The following is a 19,437-nucleotide window of genomic DNA, read 5'->3' as shown; positions in this document are numbered from 1 at the left end:
TGTGTAGTAAAGTCTTGATAGTGAAAGTCAAAGGGTCAAAGAAATAGTACGAGGGATCTTCAAATCCTCCACATATATAGTGATGAAAAGGTGTATGGGATCACCCAATCTGTGTAGGGATCAGAGAAGGTGATGCTCACTTCAAACCTTACTTTCAAAAAGTCTGGTCCATGCATATAAAGGTATCTTTATCGGGGTCCTGGGAAGTGTCTTCTAAAAACAATCTTATGCAGGCACCCTCCACAGGATATATATACAGGTGGAGACAAAAAGAGTATTCCAATGTGTAATACTGTACTATCAAGACTTTACTACACATTGGGACTTCCTTTTTGTTTCTCTTTCATATGAAAATTCTTCTCTGATGAGCCCACATACTGGTGAAGATAGATGAACCAGTCTTAGGAAGAAGTTGACGATAGATATCTCCAATTACCGCTAAAGATTGGCGCAATCCGATACCACCATTTTACACTGTATACTTGTTTTTCTGGTTTGATGACACCAGTATGTATTGTATTTGCTGCCTTTTGTTGTCCAGCGCAGAGTTGTATTTTCCTTTTCCTTGTTATAATATTAATGGCACTATACTGGAAACTACGGAGGAGGAAAGGGATCTAGGAGTCACTATTTCGGATGACTTAAAGGCAGGTAAGCAATGTAACAAAGCAATGAGGAAGGCTAGTTAGATGCTTGGCTGCATTGGGAGAGGAATCAGCAGCAGAAAGAAAGAAGTAATAATGCCACTGTATAGGTCATTGGTGCGGCCTCATCTAGAATACTGTGTTCAATTCTGGAGGCCATATCTTCAAAAGGATATTAATACATTAGAAACTGTGCAAAGAAGGGCAACTATAATGGTGCATGGGCCTACATCACAAAACCTACCCAGAAAGACTAAAAAATCTCAATATGTATAGTTTGGAGCAGAGAAGGGAAAGGGAGGACATGATAGAAACTTTCAAATATATCAATGGTTTTAACAAAGTCCAAGAGGGAAACATTCTCCAAAGGAAGAGAAGCAATAGGACACGAGGACATGCACTGAGACTGGAGGGGGGGTGGTTCAGGGGAAATTTGAGGAATAATGACTTCACAGAAAGAGTAGTGGACAAATGGAATAGCCTCCCATCAGAGGTTGTAGAGGCTAAGACAGTAGAGCAATTTAAACATGCATGGGATAGACACAAGGATATCCTTACAAATAAATAAGGATCAAATAAGGTTAGAGATAAAAAAAAAATAATGTAAAAAAAAAAGGGGGGGGGGGGGGCAGACTAGATGGGCAAAGTAGTTCTTATCTGCCGTCAAATTCTGTTACCTTAAAAAGCGCATTTGAGATGAGTTATGAAACTTATTAGGAATATTAAGTGTGTAGAGACATTGACGAGTTTCTGAAGGAGATCTAAATTGCAGTAACTACATACATGGCTCACATGTAACAAAATGTGTTATCCACTCACTGGTGATCTAATAGCTAAACTATGACAACATTCTCCTCACTGGCCTCCTCCTACACTCCCATCTCACTCCCCTCCGATCTGTTCTCAACTCTGCAGCTAGAGTTATCTTCTCCTGCTGCTCCACATCTGCCACTCCCCTTCGATAAAACCGGCACTGGCTTCCATTCCCTACCGAATCCTCTTCAAACTCCTCATCCTCACATACAAGGCCCTCTCTAACTCCACTGCTCCCTACATCTCCAACCTCCTCTCCCTACATACTCCCTCCAGCCCTCTGTGGTCGGCCAGTGACCATTGCCTCTCCTCTACCCTGGTCACTGCATCCCATGTTCGAATCCAAGATTTTAGCCCGTGCTGTCCCCCCTTCCCTTGAACAAGCTCCCTCGTTCTATTCTATTTTCCCTGACCTTTCAAAGCTTCAAGGGAGGTGGTTATATAGTTCCAAGAACAAAAGTCAATAGGTCGACAATATAGGGTCAAAAGGTCAAGTGGGTCAAAAGGTCGACGTGAAAAAAGGTCAACATACTTTTTTTAGGGTTTGCAGCATTCTTTTACAACTTTTGCTGCATGTTACTATCCATGTCACAAACTATTACCTTTAGTAACTTTGTGGCAAGCGTAGCGAGCCTCCACGCCCAAAGCTCACCCGCGAGGAGACACATTTCAACAAGTTTAGGTTTAAAAACAATTAAAACGCACACAAAGTCAACCTTTTCACTGTCGACCTTGTAATTCTCTAACAGACCACACCCAAGATTCAAATGGGCACTGAAAACTCACCTGTTCATCAAAGCGTACCCTATTGCCGAATAACCTAGCGTTGAGGCTGCTCTCCCAACCCCCTGCCTTAGGCATTGGCTATCTCTGCCTCGCTTACTTCCTGTCATCAGGCCACCTTACACTTGCATGTACCTCATGTCACCGGTCTGTCTCCCCCCTCCCCCTAGATTGTAAACTGCTTGGAGCAGGGCCCTCTTCCCTGCTGTTCTCACAGTCCTCTTTTCTCTCGTAACAGTTCATCTCTTCCAACGGCTGCCCGCCTCTAGTTGTATGCCAATTACTCCTTTGCTTCCTTACATCGCAGCTGTATTGTATACTGTGAATTGTGGTTCTAATTGTTACCAGTGCTCTGGTTTTTAGTTTTTCAGTTACTGTAATATTAAGTTCTGTGTGCCGTATATATAGTGCTGCGAAGCATTTTTCCACTAGACAGTCATTCAGTGCATACTGATTGAAGTTTAGAGAAAGTCCTCACTGTGATCATATAATCAACAAAGGGAACAAGTACAGTAGGTCCTATTTCCATGGCCCAGACATCTGTGCCTGTAAACTCAGGGTAACCGTTTTTATGGGTAATCCTACATTTCAGGAGTTTTAAATAGTACATACCTGAACCCAAGCATTAATAAAATTTATTGTATTGAGAGCAGGTGTGTAAAAAATAAAAGAAGAAATGAAGTTTTTTAAAAACAGATACTTTTTAATGAAAAAGGATTTCTAAATATAAGCAAAGCCACAGAAGCAGGGCAGTGGGAAAATAGACTGTTGTGGAGTGAGTAGTTATATCACTTTTTAATCAATCACTCATAAAACGTTCTGGGAAAAAGATCAACCTTACATTGCTACTTGGCAGCATTTGCATGCTGTGCAGATGTGATCTCCTGGCCTAGACAAGAAGAATCTTGGTGGACCACTCTCTTAGGCCCTCACTACTTGAGCTTAGAGCTTCACTAGGAAAACAAGGAGACTGTTCAGAAGTGCGATCCTCCTCTTTGTCTGAGAGTTGCGCTCACTTTTCCATTCTGTGACATTACGGAGATTATTTGTCAGGGTGGCTGTTACTTTTTCTTCAAAAAATGAGTAATCAAGGATTCACCTGCAAGAAAATAAAACCCTCACCTAATTTGTTACACATGGGGGTAGGTCATTCTGATTTTAGCTCTTGCTTTCAGGGGAGTGTCCAGGTAGTTTTAGTACTCTTAATAAAGTTGTTAGGGGCGCTATGCTAGGCTGTTGGCTTTTTATGGTAACCTTTCCCAGGTTGTCATTGTGTGTATACATCGACACTTGCCAATCGCACTGAAGTGCATGCAATTTTGATTCATCTGTGGTTCTAGAGGATGGCTATTGGATAGGGCTAGTTGTCATTAGTAGACTTCCACCCTAATCAAAACTACAAACTATTTTCTGATTTGGAAAAATCTGCAGAACTCTACAAAATCGTTCTAGTAAAATTCACATTCTGACCTCTTTCCAATTGCAGAAGGACTCTAATAAGGTTTGCACAGTTAGAAGTGTACAATTATATATTACTTTAAACGCTCTACCAAGTCTGTTCCAAGTCTGGTTGAGACTATTTATTTTTAGTTTCCCGTAAAGATGGGTAGGGGGTAGACTTGTCTCTTGGTGTAGCAGTGTAAAATAACTTCTTTCCAGGGTAACTGCAATAATATACAAATTAAACTAAAACTAAGGAAACCATCCAAAGTCATGAGCTATAGATAGTGATCAAAAACTTTCCAAAGGTCAGGCCGGGCATAACAAAATTGCTGACAAAATGGTATAAACTGAGATCACAGCAATAGAGGAAGTATACTAATCTCGGATCCATGATTAGATGTCGCCACTGTAGCAGGGAGGTTTAGAGACCCCCACCCCATACATAATCCCACATTAACCAATCCACCAGTCAGTGGTTCTCAAACTCTCCTCAGGACCCCAAACAGTTCATATATTCCAGGTCACCTGTGGATCTGTAAATTGTGGCAGTTTGTAATATACCTGTGCGCCTGCTGTTTCATCTGGAAAACGTGCACTGTTTGGGGTTCTGACGACAAAGTTTGAGAGCCACTGCTCCACATGAACGCTGAGTTGTGGTCATGTGACCACTGCAGAGTTCAGCCTATTCTAACAGCCAAACCCCCCCCTCTCCCCCCCAGCTGAACAGAGCTGTGATCATGTGACCTACTAACGAGGGTTGGCTTTCTGCTGTGCAACTAGAAAACCTCATTCAAATCCATAAGCAACGTACATGGAGAAGTGTAACGCCTCATCCAGACAGTGAGTTGTAGGATCCGTCTCCCAGGAGGCTCCAGATGCTTTGAGAACACAAAATGAACCGCTTGTAGCATCAGTCCATGCAAGTGGCAAAATATACACTCAGACAAGTGGAGGTTTATAGTCCGGGACGTAAGAGCAAACTTGTCTTAAAACAGAGAAACTGGCAGAATGTGATCAGGCACCAGGTGGCCATTGCTCAGGTAGTGCGAGGCCTTTTTTTATTTGTTTTTTTTATGGCCGCACTGATTTTCGTCGAAATCTGAGCCCATTTCATTTGGCCTTGAGTGAGGAAATGGTGCCCTGATGGAGGCTCATAATGACAAATTATTCAGTGTCACTTTGTATTGCATTGTCCATCACTAGTCTACACCCTAACACGGCAATATTGATTTCTCAAAATCAACGTAGCATGTGGTATAACTGCTGCTTTTAAATCCCACAATCTGTAGAGAAAATATGTTTTATCTAGGATCATAAAAAGACCTCACAAACTTTGAGTTATTTTAATGCCCCATAGTTGGTTTAACCCTTTCATTCATAGATGTTACTACAGTGGGCAGCTGTTTTTAAGTTATCTCCTATAGAAACTATTGTTTAACATCACTAGTGCATTGTTGGCCTTATTCAGGTTTGTTAGCAAACCAAATAAGCAAGCAACTGTGCAAAACCATGCTGCACTGCAGGTGGGGCAGATGTAACATGTGCCGAGAAATTTAGATTTGGGTGTCCTGGGTGTTTCTCCAACCTGCACACCAAGCGTTAAAATCCATCAAATTCAGTTTGCAAAAGTGTGAAAAATGCTAACTTTTTTGTAGGTATGAAGCAAACTCTGAAGTAAATGTAAATATTTGTGTTCTAACCACTTAGTGAGGACATATGTGTTTGGACGAATACTGCATATCCATAAAGAGTCATAACAAAAAAAGTATTGTTTTCAACTTGGAGGATTTGAAAAATAAGCAAAATGATTAAAACAAAAACAAAAAACCTTTTACGTTGCAGATGCATGTTGTTCACTGAAGTGGACGTGTGTATAATTTCTTTATTTTTAAAGTTAAAAAATAATAAACTTCTTGTATAATCCCTGAAGATTAATAAAGAAATTATGTTAACCTAATCCAAGAAAAACATTTTTTTTATCATAATTCGTGCTTAATATAAGAATTGTTTAAAACATTACTATACTTTCAAAGAGCATTCCCAACTGTCCTGCTAAAGTGTTTTCAAGGTTACATAGAAGCCTGGCCATTTCATTTGTCTAATATAGCCACCAAAGAATTTACAATGTGAGTCATAAGAAGAATGGTTTTAGCTTTAGTATAATTTATTTTTCTAAACCGTAAAAACATTTAAACTCACTAAACTTTTTTTTTTATATATTTTCCTTTCCTGTTCATTTTTAAAATGCTGTTTTATTCAATACTTTTTTTTTCTTTATTTCTGGCAGCACGCAAGTGGTATTTTCTTTGTGTTCATCCATATAAGGTTCCTGCAGAAGACTCTTCTTCTTCACCCTTACTGAACATAGGTGAGTTTGTCCTTTACTTATAATAGCATTTTGTTTTATTTGTGAAAATGTGTATTTGACTAAAATACACATATTTTGGTATATCATGTATAACAGTCTCTGAGTTGTCACTGTATAAACTGCGTAAGAATGCTTTTTAGTCATTCCGGATTTATATATTTTTAAGTTGCCTCAATGGCTTAATTAAAGTACTCCGTGTGTGTGTGTGTGTGTGTGTGTGTGTGTGTGTGTGTGTGTGTGTGTATAATATAGCATGTAATTAGGTTTTAGCAGCCTTTTTTAATAAGACTAGCTTGGTAATCTTGAGAAATGCAATATTTGGGCCCAAAATATTTCTGTTTTCATTTTTGTAGATAGAGAACCATTTAGAAGGTATTGCATTAATAAAACTGAGACAGTGCTGAAGTTGCTCTGTTGAATTTACCTATTCTGATTATGGCTTTGTGGATCAGTATCACATACAGAAGCAGACTTTATCTTCCTGCCATCAGGCCACTTTGTAGACTTACCCCTCTGTGGATTTATGTATTGTTTCCCACTACACCTAATCTCCAGTGACAGAGACAACCTTTCAATATTGACAAACTTCACAGTAAATTTCCTTTCTGTATATTGAGTGCCTGATCTTGCTATCATTCTCGGCTCCTGTGCTTTTTGATACATGGCCGGAAGCAGAATATAATTCCTAAATGACATGCAGCTAATTGTCCTTGGAAACCATTCAGAATGTTGGCAGCTATTAGACTGGGGTTTCTCCATTATAGAAGATAATCTGTAAATCCATAGATACGCATAGCCTAAACCAGACCATTACACTTTGTGTATACCTCCTAAAGTCTATTTATTTTGTACATGTGCAGTTTTATTATGTATTTCTCACACTTGTTGTGCACATTGTGCAAGTGATTTTAATGGCAAGGTGTTATGTCCCAAATATTTTCTGTAAGGTTAAAGGATGGGTCACTTAAAACCTAAAAAGTTCATTTTGGATATATAATGTGGGCGATATAACTGTTCCAAACTTGAGATCCTCTTGTCTGTTGCCTTTTTTAAAACGTAAAAGGCGCAGGAATGATTTTGCTTATGTTACGTATTGGGTGAAACTATGTTTTACTGTATTTTGTGTCTCCTCACCTGTACTCAATGGATTAATAGGCTGCATTCAGGCCCGGACTGAGAATCACTCTGGGCAAGCACATGAATGTAAACTTCTATGCATTATATACCAGTGTCCAAATAAACATCATTGCTCAGTGGCACCATGAAGATCTCATTCAATCTGACATCATACTGTTGTGTCTATACTACCATTGTTGGAAGACACCAGTAGGGGATGAGTTCACACTGTGCCGTGCCTACAGTCTGACTGCTCTATTTGAAGTGCACTTTTAATCACGCTCTACCCAGTTCAAAAGCAAATGTTGAAATGCAGAAAGTTTCTGTTCTACGCAATTATTGTCTACAAGTTTCTACAACTTAACTGGAGTACAACGAAGACCAATTCCATTAAAGCTAGAAACACACCTGACAGATTAGAGAGAGGATCCACAGTTTGTCTTTTTGAACCTCAGATCCCAGTATACACATTGCTCAATTCTGCTTCCTGAGTGATAACGGTCTCTAAAGATCATTGAGATTGGTGCTTTTTATATGCATGGGTGTTCTCTGTACAGGCTACATTTGACAAACTATATATGCTCATCGGGACTGACCAATGTCCTGCAGCAGTCCAGATGTTTGTAGCCGATCTGACTGCTTTTAGAACGACTTTCTGCCCCGGTTGCTGTGTACTTACCGTGCAGTAATTGGACCAACCAGCCAAGAATTGACTGTTCCGGCCTCATTACTGCCCAATGTATACCAGGCTTACGTTTATACTTCCATCTGCCACTTAGCCATAACAGCTCTGTCACTTATATCCGTGAGACTACACACACTGGATGTCATTTCTCCTCCTAGGTGGTATTTCTGTAGATGCAGCAAACAATTACCATTTTGTGGCTCGACTCCTTTCCTGTTTGCTGGTAGACTCCTCAGTTGGTGGTGAAATCGCAGCTGTAGGGTGCTCCTGTATGAATGTTGGGCTGTATGCAATCCTGGAGGATCTTGGGTTGGGTAAAAAGTCTCTTCCTTAACTTGCAACTCTCAGCTGCTAATTTTGTGATACTTTCACCTTTGCATGGTAAGTAAGGCGCCAGTTTCACTATAACAGTGTTACCACTAGGCCAACCATGCAGAGGTAGAGCCATGAGGTGGATCTTGGCGTGACCGAAGGTACTTGGCAGACCTATTAAGCATAGGTGGGCAGGTAAAGTCCGCATCAAGGCAATGCCCCAGATTATGCAGAGTTCTGATCATTTGTTTTCTGCATATAATGAGGTCATGGGCAGTGAGTTGTGCACATTGGTGTCGGTATGTGTGTTTAAGAATCTCTACAATGAAATTAATTGTGATCTGGTCACCCTGGGGCATATGTACTAAGCTTTTTCAGAGTGATAAAGTGGAGGGAGAAACTACCAACCAGCTCCTTTCATTTGTCAAACACATCCTGTAACATGGCAGTTAGGAACTGATTGGCTGTCGCTCTATCTCTCTCCACTTTATCACGCTCCAAGGCTTAGTATATCTCCCCCTATCTCATTGGCGTCAGCAGCTATCCCACAGTTCCTACCACCTCAGTTAAGGTTACAGTTAGACTACTATTTGCTATTCAGGCTCAAATCAGAGTGTATTGCATCTTGTGTTGAGCTGATTTGTGGATGTTATTACTGATCAGTGATCACTATTTTTTATATTTTTCGAATGACGTTTCAGTAATTCTAGGGACACTTGGCCATAGTATAGGAATGCACAACACGCATGTTGGAAGTCCTTCTCATAGTGAAAGAAGTGAAGCTGAGCAGTGGGGTGACATAAATGTGTTTTATCTTTCATAGGAACTGCAGGAAGTGTGTTTTCAGCCTTGTCTTGTGTCGGTTTCATCTTCCTTCCTGTATACCGGAGCCTGGCATATTCTGAGACATTATTTATATTACTACATACTGTATATAGTAAGGGTCTAACATGCCTTGTCTTTTTTTTTTTTTGTGTGTGTTTTTAACAGGCTTGTTACAATATATGCATTGATTTCTTATGTTTTTTTTCTTTCTTTTAATTGTAATAAACGGTGATTGGCTGTTGGAGCTCACAAAGGCAAAAAACAGCCAGTGTATTGGTTACAATCCTGCTTTATTGCAATAGGTTAAACTCAATACACATTGTGGGGAATTCAATTAGTTGTGAGTATACACCTGCGAGCTATGTTCACGTTGAACTCTTATTGCAAATTCAAATTACATTTGCCATACAATTACAAACTCACTTTTTTTCCCCCCAGAGTAAATTAGGGTGTTTTTGTCCCCCCCCACCCCCTTCCCTCCAGGCAGGTGAAAAGGTAGAGAAATTATTTACTTAATCAGGATTGCACTGTTTTAGCACAGATACCAGCAAGGGAGCCTGAGTGGTTATCCTCTATCAAATCTATGATTTCTCAGATTTCTACTAGAGTTGCACAGAATGAGTCTGCAACTCAGGCTTTGCAGAATTCTGTGGCAGTCTGGCCCAGTTCTGTTACCTCAGGGCCCCCCGCTTTATATTCCCAAAAACGTGCTCTTGGACAGATTATGCAAGCTGACACGGATACCGATTCTGACACTGTGGACGGTGATGGGGATGTGTTGAGAGGGGGCGGCAACCCACCCACCCATTGCTGACGCGTCTGTATCCAGACTCTCAAAAAAGGTGGTTTTACCTGTTCAAGAATCCACTGCCTTGAAAGAGTCGGCTGATCGTAAAATTGATAATATGCTCAAATCCATGTACACGGCTTCAGGGGCTATATTACGTCCCACTGTTGCCAGTGCTTGGATTGCCACAGCTATAGTAAAGTAGTCAGGCACATTACTTGAAGATTTGGATACTATGGATAAATCTGATGTTGAATTGTTTTTGCGTAACATTCAGGATTCGGCAGGATTTCTGGTAGAATCCATGAAACACCTGGCTTCCATGGCTGCAGGAATTTCTTCCATGTCTGTCTCAGCTCGTAGGGGACTTTGGCTGCGCCAGTGGTCTGCCGACGCGGAATCCAGGAGAGGTGTGGAGGCACTACCCTACACAGGACAGGCTCTCTTTGGGGAAGCGTTAGATGCGTGGATCTCCACGGCTACGGCGGGTAAGTCACCTTTTCTTCCCTTAGCTGCGCCTGCTACGAAGAAACCCTTTTCTCTATCGTCCTAGTGGATGCTGGGGTTCCTGAAAGGACCATGGGGAATAGCGGCTCCGCAGGAGACAGGGCACAAAAAGTAAAGCTTTAGGATCAGGTGGTGTGCACTGGCTCCTCCCCCTATGACCCTCCTCCAAGCCTCAGTTAGATTTTTGTGCCCGGCCGAGAAGGGTGCAATCTAGGTGGCTCTCCTAAAGAGCTGCTTAGAAAAGTTTAGCTTAGGTTTTTTATTTTACAGTGAGTCCTGCTGGCAACAGGATCACTGCAACGAGGGACTTAGGGGAGAAGAAGTGAACTCACCTGCGTGCAGGATTGATTGGCTTCTTGGCTACTGGACATTAGCTCCAGAGGGACGATCACAGGTACAGCCTGGATGGTCACCGGAGCCTCGCCGCCGGCCCCCTTGCAGATGCTGAAACGAGAAGAGGTCCAGAATCGGCGGCAGAAGACTCCTCAGTCTTCTTAAGGTAGCGCACAGCACTGCAGCTGTGCGCCATTTTCCTCTCAGCACACTTCACACGGCAGTCACTGAGGGTGCAGGGCGCTGGGAGGGGGGCGCCCTGGGAGGCAAATGAAAACCTTTTTTGGCTAAAAATACCTCACATATAGCCTCCGGGGGCTATATGGAGATATTTAACCCCTGCCAGAATCCGTTAAGAGCGGGAGACGAGGCCGCCGAAAAAGGGGCGGGGCCTATCTCCTCAGCACACAGCGCCATTTTCCCTCACAGAAAGGCTGGAGGGAAGGCTCCCAGGCTCTCCCCTGCACTACACTACAGAAACAGGGTTAAAACAGAGAGGGGGGGCACTAATTTGGCGTTAGAAATCTATAAAAAAGATGCTATAAGGGAAAACACTTATATAAGGTTGTCCCTATATAATTATAGCGTTTTTGGTGTGTGCTGGCAAACTCTCCCTCTGTCTCTCCAAAGGGCTAGTGGGTCCTGTCCTCTATCAGAGCATTCCCTGTGTGTGTGCTGTGTGTCGGTACGTGTGTGTCGACATGTATGAGGACGATGTTGGTGAGGAGGCGGAGCAATTGCCTGTAATGGTGATGTCACTCTGTAGGGAGTCGACACCAGAATGGATGGCTTATTTAGGGAATTACGTGATAATGTCAACACGAGCCAAGGTCGGTTGACGACATGAGACGGCCGACAAACAATTAGTACCGGTCCAGACGTCTCAAAAACACCGTCAGGGGTTTTAAAACGCCCGTTTACTTTAGTCGGTCGACACAGACACAGACAGGGACACTGAATCCAGTGTCGACGGTGAATAAACAAACGTATTCCTTATTAGGGCCACACGTTAAGGGCAATGAAGGAGGTGTTACATATTTCTGATACTACAAGTACCACAAAAGAGGGTATTATGTGGGATGTGAAAAAACTACCGTAGTTTTTCCTGAATCAGAAAAATTAAATGAAGTGTGTGATGATGCGTGGGTTCCCCCCGATAGAAAATATGGGCGGTATACCCTTTCCCGCCAGAAGTTAGGGCGCGTTGGGAAACACCCCTTAGGGTGGATAAGGCGCTCACACGCTTATCAGAACAAGTGGCGGTACCGTCTATAGATAGGGCCGTCCTCAAGGAGCCAGCTGACAGGAGGCTGGAAAAATATCATAAAAAGTATATACACACATACTGGTGTTATACTGCGACCAGCGATCGCCTCAGCCTGGATGTGCAGAGCTGGGGTGGCTTGGTCGGATTCCCTGACTAAAAATATTGATACCCTTGACAGGGACAGTATTTTATTGACTATAGAGCATTTAAAGGATGTATTTCTATATATGCGAGATGCACAGAGGGATATTTGCACTCTGGCATCAAGAGTAAGTGCGATGTCCATATCTGCCAGAAGATGTTTATGGACACGACAGTGGTCAGGTGATGCAGATTCCAAACGGCACAAAGGTGTATTGCCGTATAAAGGAAGAGGAGTTATTTGGGGTCGGTCCATCGGACCTGGTGGCCACGGCAACTGCTGGAAAATCCACCGTTTTTACCCTAAGTCACATCTCTGCAGAAAAAGACACCGTCTTTTCAGCTTCAGTCCTTTCGTCCCTATAAGAGTCATATCTGCCCAGGGATAGAGGAAAGGGAAGAAGACTGCAGCAGGCAGCCCATTCCCAGGAACAGAAGCGTTCCACCGCTTCTGACAAGCTCTCAGCATGACGCTGAGACCGTATAGGACCCCTGGATCCTACAAGTAGTATTCCAGGGGTACAGTTTGGAATGTCGAGACGTTTCCCCTGCGCAGGCTCCTGAAGGCTGCTTTACCAAGGTCTCCCTCCGACAAGGAGGCAGTATGGGAAAAAATTCACGAGCTGTATTCCCAGCAGGTGATAATTAAAATTACCCCTCCTACAACAAGAAAAGGGGTATTATTCCACACTATATTGTGGTACTGAAGCCAGAAGGCTAGGTGAGACCTATTCTAAATCTAAAAAAATTTGAACACTTACAAAGGTTCAAATCAAGATGGAGTCACTCAGAGCAGTGATAACGAACCGGGAAGAAGGGGACTATCTGGTGTCCCGAGACATCAGGGATGCTTACCTCCATGTCCCAAATTTGCCCTTATCACTAAGGGTACCTCAGGTTCGTGATATAAAACTGTCACTATCAGTTTCAGACGCTGCCGTTTGGATTGTCTACGGCACCCCGGGTCTTTACCAAGGTAATGGCCGAAATGATGGTTCTTCTTCGAAGAAAAGGCGTCTTAATTATCCCTTACTTGGACGATCTCCTGATAAGGGCAAAGTCCAGGGAACAGTTGGAGGTCGGAGTAGCACTATCTCGGATACTGTTACAACAGCAGGGGTGGATTCTAAAGATTCCAAAATCGCAGCTGATCCCGACAACAAGTCTCCTGTGCTTAGGGATGATTCTGGACACAGTCCAGGAAAAAGGTGTTTCTCCCGGAAGAGAAAGCCAGGGAGTTATCCGAGCTAGTCAGGAACCTCCTAAAATCAGTGCATCATTGCACAAGGGCCATGGTAAAAAAAAAAATAAAAAAAAAATGGTGACTTCCTTCGAAGCAATTCCAGTCGGCAGATTTCATGCAAGAACTTTTCAGTGGGATCTGCTGGACAAATGGTCCGGATCGCATCTTCAGATGCATCAGCGGATAACCCTATATCCAAGGACAAGGGTGTCTCTCCTGTGGTGGTTACAGAGTGCTCATCTTCTAGAGGGCCGCAGATTCGGCATTCAGTTTTGGATGTTGGTGACCACGGAGGCCAGCCCGAGAGGCTGGGGAGCAGTCACACAAGGAAAAAATTTCCAGGGAGTGTGATCAAGTCTGGAGATTTTTCTCCACATAAATATAGCTAAGGGTAAATTTATAATGCTCTAAGCTTAGCAAGACCTCTGCTTCAAGGTCAGCCGGTATTGATCCAGTGGGATAGAACATCACGGCAGTCGCCCACGTAAATAGACAGGGCGGCACAAGAAGCAGGAGGGCAGTGGCAAAAACTGCAAGGACTTTTCGCTGGGCGGAAAATCATGTGATAGCACTGTCAGCAGTTTTTCATTCCGGGAATGGAAACTGGGAAGCAGACTTCCTCAGTAGGCACGTCCTCCACCCGGCAGAGTGGGAACTTCATGGGGAAGTTTTCCACATAATTGTAAACCGTTGGGAATTACCAAAGGTGGACATGATGGCGTCCCGTCTGAACAAAAAACGGGACAGGTATTGCGCCAGGTTAAGAGACCCTCAGGCAATAGCTGTGGACTTTTCTGGTAACACCGTGGGTGTACCAGTCGGTGTATGTGTTCCATCCTCTGCTTTTCATACCTAAGGTACTGAGAATTATAAGACGTAGAGGAGTAAGAACTATACTCATGGCTCCGGATTGGCCAAGAAGGACTTGGTACCCGGAACTTCAAGAGATGCTCACAGAGGACTTATGGCCTCTGCCGCTAAGAAGGGACTTGTTTCAGCAAGTACCTTGTCTGTTCCAAGACTTACCGCAGCTGCGTTTGACGGTATGGCGGTGGAACGCCGGATCCTAAGGGAAAAGGCATTCAGGAAGAGGTCATTCCTACCCTGGTCAAAGCCAGAAAGGAGGTGACCGCACAACATTATCACCACATGTGGCGAAAATATGTTGCGTGGTGTGAGGCCAGGAAGGCTCCACGAAGAAATCTCAACTCGGTCGATTCCTGCATTTCTTGCAAACAGGAGTGTCTATGGGCCTCAAATTGGGGTCCATTAAGGTTCAAATTTCGGCCCTGTCGATTTTTCTTCCAGAAAGAATTGGCTTCAGTTCCTGAAGTCCAGAAGTTTGTCAAGGGAGTATTGCATATACAACCCCCTTTTGTGCCTCCAGTGGCACTGTGGGATCTCAACGTAGTTCTGGGATTCCTCAAAACACATTGGTTTAAAACCAGTCAAATCTGTGGATTTGAAGCATCTCACATGAAAAGTGAACATGCTCTTGGACCTGGCCTGGACCAGGCGAGTGTCAAATTGGTGGTTTTTTTCTCAAAAAAGCCCATATCTGTTTGTCCATTCGGACAGGGCAGAGCTGCGGACTCGTCCCCAGTTCTCTCCCTAAGGTGGTGTCAGTGTTTAACCTGAACCAGCTTATTGTGGTGTCTTGTGCCTACTAGGGACTTGGAGGACTCCAAGTTGCTAGATGTGGTCAGGGCCCTGAAAATATAGGTTCCAGGACGGCTGAAGTCAGGAGAACTGACTTGCTGTTATCCTGTATGCACCCAACAAACTGGGTGCTCTTGCTTTTAAGCAGACTTTGGCTAGTTGGATGTGTAATACAATTCAGCTTGCACATTCTGTGGCAGGCCTGCCACAGCCAAAATATGTAAATGCCCATTTCACAAGGAAGGTGGGCTCATCTTGGGCGGCTGCCCGAGGGGTCTCTGCTTTACAACTTTGCCGAGCGGCTATTTAATCAGGGGCAAACACGTTTGTAAAATCCTACAAATTTGATACCCTGGCTAAGGAGGACCTGGAGTTCTCTCATTCGGTGCTGCAGAGTCATCCGCACTCTCCCGCCCGTTTGGGAGCTTTGGTATAATCCCCATGGTCCTTTCAGGAACCCCAGCATCCACTAGGACGATAGAGAAAATAAGAATTTACTTACCGATAATTCTATTTCTCGGAGTCCGTAGTGGATGCTGGGCGCCCATCCCAAGTGCGGATTATCTGCATTACTTGTACATAGTTACAAAAATCGGGTTATTATTGTTGTGAGCCATCTTTTCAGAGGCTCCGCTGTTATCATACTGTTAACTGGGTTCAGATCACAGGTTGTACAGTGTGATTGGTGTGGCTGGTATGAGTCTTACCCGGGATTCATAAATCCTTCCTTATTGTGTACGCTCGTCCGGGCACAGTACCTAACTGAGGCTTGGAGGAGGGTCATAGGGGGAGGAGCCAGTGCACACCACCTGATCCTAAAGCTTTACTTTTTGTGCCCTGTCTCCTGCGGAGCCGCTATTCCCCATGGTCCTTTCAGGAACCCCAGCATCCACTACGGACTCCGAGAAATAGAATTATCGGTAAGTAAATTCTTATTTTCTTCGACTGCATCACAGCCCTTTCGGGCTACCAAACCACGAAAGGCCAGACCGTCCAACACCTTTTTTTTTTTTTTAGGGGAGGCCGGCCCAAATCCAAGAAACCGGCTGCGGCAGGTTCCCAGGAACAGAAACCTTCTTCAGGTACGCCGAAGTCCTCCGCATGACGGGGGACTGCACGCCCCGGAAGTGGGGCCGGTGGGAGCGAGACTCAGGCTTTTCTGTCACGTCTGGGTGTCATCCGGCCTGGATCCCTGTGTGCAAGATATCGTGTCCCAGGGGTACAGGCTGGAATTTCAAGATCTCCCTCCTCACCGATTCTTCAAATCAGGCTTGCCAGCTTTGCTGGCAGACAGGCCTGTCCTGCAGGCAGCCGTCCAGAAGTTGGTGGAGGCACAGGGGATTGTACCAGTCCCTCCTCATCTGCAAAACAGAGGTTACTATTCAAACCTTTTCGTGGTACCGAAACCGGATGGCTCGGTCAGGCCCATTCTGAAGCTAAAATCGCCAAATCCCTTTCTGAAGGAGTTTAAGTTCAAAATGGAGTCTCTGAAGGGCGGTGATATCAAGTCTGGAAGAGGGGGAATTCCTGGTGTCCCTGGATATCAAGGATGCGTGCCTCCACATTCCGATTTTGCCGCCGCATCAGGCTTATCTCCGATTCGCACTGTTAGACTGTCACTATCAGTACCAGGCTCTGCCATTTGGCCTCTCCACAGCACCTAGGGTTTTCATCAAGGTGATGGCAGAAATGATGGTTCTCCGCAGACAGGGAGTGAACATAATTCCATATCTGGACAATCTGCTGATAAAGGCACCGTCCAAGGAGAAGCTGTTATAGTCCATCTTTCTCACGACCCACCTACTCAGGGAACACAGTTGGATCCCGAATCTTCCAAAATCAAATTTGGAACCAACCAGGAGGTTGTCCTTTCTGGGAATGATCCTCGACACAGAAGTGCAGATTGTGTTTCTTCCAGAGGAAAAGGCGTTGGTGATGCAAACAATGGTCCAGGATGTCCTAAAGCCATCCCGGGTGTCGGTTCATCAGTGCATTCACCTTCTGGGAAAGATGGTGGCCTCTTATCTCTACAGTATGGGAGGTTTCATGCTCGGTCCTTCCAACTGGATCTCCTGGACAAGTGGTCGGGATCCCATCTACATATGCACCAGAGGATACGTTGCCAAAAGGCCAGGATTTCACTCCTCTGGTGGTTGCAACTACCTCACCTTCTGGAGGGCCGCAGGTTCGGAATTCCGGACTAGATCCTTCTAACCACGGATGCAAGTCTCCGAGGCTGGGGCGCAGTCACTCAAGGGGAGACCTTCCAAGGAAGGTGGTCAAGTCTGGAAGCCGGCCTACCGATAAACATTCTAGAACTAAGCCGTCTACAACGGTCTTCTCCAAGCGTCCCATCTTCTGAGAAATCGGGCCATTCAAGTGCAGTCGGACAATGTAACGACAGGGGCTTACATCAACCGACAGGGCGGAACGAAGAGCAGAGCTGCAATGTCAGAGGTAACAAGAATCATCCTCTGGGCAGAAAAACACGCGTTGGTGCTGTCAGCAATCTTCATTCCGGGAGTAGACAACTGGGAAGCGGACTTCCTCAGCAGAAACTATCTCCATCCAGGAGAGTGGGGACTCCATCCATAGGTGTTAACGGAGGTAACAGATCTTTGTGGTGCACCTCAAATCGGCATGATGGCCTCTCGTCTCAACAAGAAGCTTCAGCGATATTGTTCCAGGTCCAGGGACCCGCAAACAGTGGCGGTAGACGCCCTGGTGACTCCGTGGATTTTCCAGTCGGTGTACGTGTTTCCACCACTCCCACTCATCCCAAGAGTGCTAAAGCTCATAAGGAGAACAAGGGTTCAAGTGATCCTCATTGCTCCACACTGGCCAAGAAGGTCTTGGTACGCGGATCTTCTGGATCTACTGCTAGAAGAGCTGAGGCCTCTTCCTCTTCTGGATGACCTGCTACAGCAGGGGCCGTTCGCCTATCAAGACATACCGCGGCTGCATTTGACGGCATGGAGGTTGAACGCCAGATACTAGCTCGGAAGGGCATTCCAAACAAGGTTATTCCTACCCTGATACAGGCTACGAAAGGAGTTACGTCTAAACATTACCATCGTATTTGGAAAAAATATTTATCTTGGTGTGAGGTTGAGATTGGGATCTTAACGTGGTGTTGCAGTTCCTCCAGTCCGACTGGTTTGAGGCTCTACAGGAGGTTGAGGTCAAGTTTCTCACGTGGAAGGCTGTCTCTTTGTTGGCCTTAGCTTCTGCTAGACGTGTCTGAGTTCGGGGCTTTGTCCTGTAGATGCCCATACTTGATCTTCCATGAAGGTAGGGCTGAGCTTCGGACACGTCAGCAGTTTCTTCCGAAGGTTGTGTCGGCATTTCATATCAATTGTGGTGCCAGTTGCTACTAACTCCTCAATTTCATCAAAGTCCTTGGATGTTGTAAGGGCTCTGAAAATATATGTGAAGAGGACTGCTCGTCACAGAAAATCGGACTCTGTTTGTCCTATATGATCCCAAGAAACTTGGGTGTCCTGCTTCTAAGCAGACAATCTCTCGCTGGATCAGGTTCACTATCCAGCATGTGTATTCTACGGCAGGATTGCCGTATGCTACGTCTGTTAAGGCCCACTCTACTCGTAAGGTGCGTTCTTCCTGAGCGGCTGCCAGGGGTGTCTCGGCTTTACAGCTTTGCCAAGCGGCTACTTGGTCTGGGTCGAACACGTTTGCAAAGTTCTACAAGTTCGATACTTTGGCCGCTGAGGACCTGAAGTTTGGTCAATCAGTTCCGCAGGAGCCTCCGCCTTCCCTCCCGTTCTGGGAGCTTTGGTACATCCCCATGGTACTAATGTGGACCCCAGCATCCTCTAGGACGTAAGAGAAAATAGGATTTTGGTTACCTACCGGTAAATACTTTTCTCGTCCGTAGAGGATGCTGGGCGCCCGCCAGCGCTTCGTTTTCCTGCTATCATTATTTGGTTCAGTACAACTTCGTTTTAGTTGAGTACTGCATTGTTACTTGGTAAGTAATGTTTCAGCGGTTGCTGCGTTTCAAGCTAGTTAGCTTGATGTGCCTTGTATGTGTGAGCTGGTGTGAATCTCGCCACTATCTGTGTAAAATTCTTCTCTCGAAGATGTAATTCTCCTCGGGCACAGTTTCTAGACTGAGTCTGGTAGGAGGGGCATAGAGGGAGGAGCCAGCCCACACTCTCAAACTCTTAAAGTGCCAATGGCTCCTGGTGGACCTGTCTATACCCCCATGGTACTAATGTGGACCCCAGCATCCTCTACGGACTATGAGAAAAGGATTTACCGGTAGGCAACCAAAATCCTATTTTATTGCACATGTACTGTAAATGGCAGTGATGCATAATGGTAGTGTAAGCATCTAGGGGCGTTTTAAATTTTCCTTTATTTCCATGGAGGTAATGTGTTTTGGCTGTCACGAATGTCTATGTAAGAAATATACAGAGAGAACGTGCTGCATGCACAATCCTTTCTCTTCATACTGTGCATCTCATTCCAATAATTTAAAGAGGAAGAGT

The 19,437-nt window shown here is 44.6% G+C and overlaps 1 protein-coding gene across 2 annotated transcripts in view; it reads left to right on the top strand.

Annotated features, from left to right (window-relative positions):
* HPCAL1 (hippocalcin like 1) overlaps positions 1-19,437 on the top strand; it is a 334,375-nt gene that overhangs the window by 181,219 nt on the left and 133,719 nt on the right. For both annotated transcript variants that reach the window (XM_063915423.1, XM_063915420.1), the window contains exon 3: positions 5,971-6,051. The gene's annotated coding sequence lies outside the window, so the exon portion shown is untranslated. The remainder of the gene's footprint in view (positions 1-5,970; positions 6,052-19,437) is intronic.

The sequence above is a fragment of the Pseudophryne corroboree genome, chromosome 4 (assembly GCF_028390025.1).
Source record: "Pseudophryne corroboree isolate aPseCor3 chromosome 4, aPseCor3.hap2, whole genome shotgun sequence".
Lineage (NCBI taxonomy): Eukaryota > Metazoa > Chordata > Amphibia > Anura > Myobatrachidae > Pseudophryne > Pseudophryne corroboree.
This window is presented reverse-complemented; position numbering and strand designations above follow the sequence as displayed.